This window comes from Arachis ipaensis, chromosome B05, assembly GCF_000816755.2.
Source record: "Arachis ipaensis cultivar K30076 chromosome B05, Araip1.1, whole genome shotgun sequence".
NCBI lineage: Eukaryota > Viridiplantae > Streptophyta > Magnoliopsida > Fabales > Fabaceae > Arachis > Arachis ipaensis.
The window spans coordinates 81,151,211-81,153,733 of record NC_029789.2 but is presented as its reverse complement, the minus strand read 5'-3'; positions in this window follow the sequence as shown (position 1 = coordinate 81,153,733).

Genomic DNA, 2,523 nt, shown 5'->3' with positions numbered 1-2,523 from the left:
CATACATATGTAAATCTTAACATAAAATAAATAGGGTACTCTATCTTAAGGGATTTCTTTTCTAACCAAACACTGCTGTCCCACAGTCTTCACCAACCGATTCTCCATGCGATCTCATCGCCACCACCTTCCGAACCTCCTCAATCTCAATGGAAATCACAAATAATTACAATGCAAGTGAATCGCAAGTAAAAGCATATAAGGCAAGTAGATCAAGTAAGCAAATAGGCATGTTAATCAATTAGGCATACAGTTACAAGTCGGCAAAGCAAACAAACCGATAGAAAATGCACATGATGAATGCCTGCCTTATCAGCTGTGATATCACATTGTCGATTCAACTGCCAACCTGACACATCTCCATGGAGATGTTTCCTTTCGGAATTCATAATGGAAACCCCCGAGATATCGTGCTCGGATCATCGTCCCGGATATAGTGCCAGCACACTATAGTGATTCCGAAAGGATGCGAGCTGGATACTATTGCCATAGACCTCACATCTCAACGCAAGCGGGACGAACCACCGTCCTTACGCCGCCGCCGCTACCTCGACAGGCAGGATTCAACCGCCATTCCTGCCGGGCGCATAGTGCATCATAATCTCAATATAACATAATAGTGCAGTGGTTTCTTAGAAAACAGCTTTAATACGTCAGTGATTCCTCATCACCCATTCAATTCCTCGACTCATCTCAACCACGGTCAAGTCACATTTTTGTTCCAAACTCAACAGTTCCTCAATCCTCATCTCACACATCAACCATTCATCACCTAACATCAAACCATCATCAGCATGCCAGAAACCTAGGCCTCTATTTTCTATGTTTTCCAAATAATATCATCTAAAACCCTTAGATTCTTTCCCAGTGTTTTAAATGTCTAAAACTAGGCCCAAGAGTCCTAAAATGGTGTTATAGAAGCTTACAACCTTGTTGGGAAGGTAGAATAGTTGAAAGCAAAGGAAAATTTGAGAAACAGGGCATGTGCGTATGCACAGGGGTGTACGCGCGCACGCTCTGGAGAGCTTTAAAACGTGTGCGTAGGCATAGGAGTGTGCGTACGCACAGGTGCCAAAATTCGCAATGCCTGTTCACTCGCACAACCTGTGCTAGTGCCCCCAACAGACTAGCCTTCCCAACGTGTGCGTGTGCACAGGGCTGTGCGTACACACAAGTTGCATTTTCTCCTTGGTGTGTGTGCGCACAAGCCGTGCTAGCGTCGCAAGTAGACTGCCTGCCTCTGCGTGTGTGTACACACAGGTTGAAATTCTCGCAAAGGTGTGCGTGCGCACATACCAGAAAAAAATTCTGCAATTTTGCAGAAGTTCAGATTTTCAACACCAAGGTTGAATGATCATAACTTACTCTACAAAATTCCAAATTTTACAAACTTTATATCAAATTAAAGGGTTTTCAATAAGCTTTAATTTCAAATAAATCCCAACCAATTTTGAAAACTGAGGCAAAATTTATAATCGAACAAAGTTCACCAAAATTCCTGTTTTACTCAAATTTCACATATACTCAAATTTACCAATTTATCAAGCCACATCCAACTAGATCAATACCAAACCCCCCATTTACAACACAATTTACCTTCTAGGGTTGCCAATCACCATTCTCAACTATCCACATCAAATATATGATTCTAAAATCCATCCTCCACCAATACATTCACCAATCATTACCTCATCTCTATCAATTCATATAATCACTCTCATTCATACTTTAAATCCATATCTAACAATATACAATCATTAAAAATCATCAATCATCATATCTCAACATCATTAATTCTCAACATAACGATATCATTTCAACATACAACATCAACCAACCATCATCAACAACCACATAAATCCAAACCTATCCTATAGGTCACTAGCCTAAGTGTCCATAAATATTATATACTAAATAGAGAAAATCGAAACCATTCCTTGGCCGATTTCCTATATGCACCAAGACTCAAAATGAGCACAAGCAAGCTCTCAATTCCAAACCAAGCTTTCAATTCCACTTCAACAAGCACCAATATGTTCCAATAGCTCCCAAACTCACAATAATAAAGCTATATACATATAAATCCCCACAAATCAACCTAGGGTTCAATATAAACATAATCTCACAAAGGTTAAAGAGGTCTTACATTTCCCAATAGCTTTGGAAGCCAAAACCCAATGGTAAGCAAGGATTAGAGTGAACCTAAACATCAAAAATCACAAAAACTCACTTAATCCCAAAGCCCTAAAAACCGAAAATTTGGAGAGAAGAACTGAGAGGGATCCAAGATTTTGTTACCAGTTTCTTATATGGGTTTTGTAGAGCTCTTCACAAGGAACGCGTAGCCGTAAACGGTGTGGCGATCGGAGCTCTGTAGCTCAAGATATGATCTTGAGAAGATTGAAGTAAATAGTGCTCTAGGGCTCTCTTCTTTCCCTTCTCTTTCAGCTGGGTGTGTGTGTGTGTTTAATGGTGTTGTTGCTTCTTGGGTTCATTAAATGAACCTTATATATGTTGGGCTTG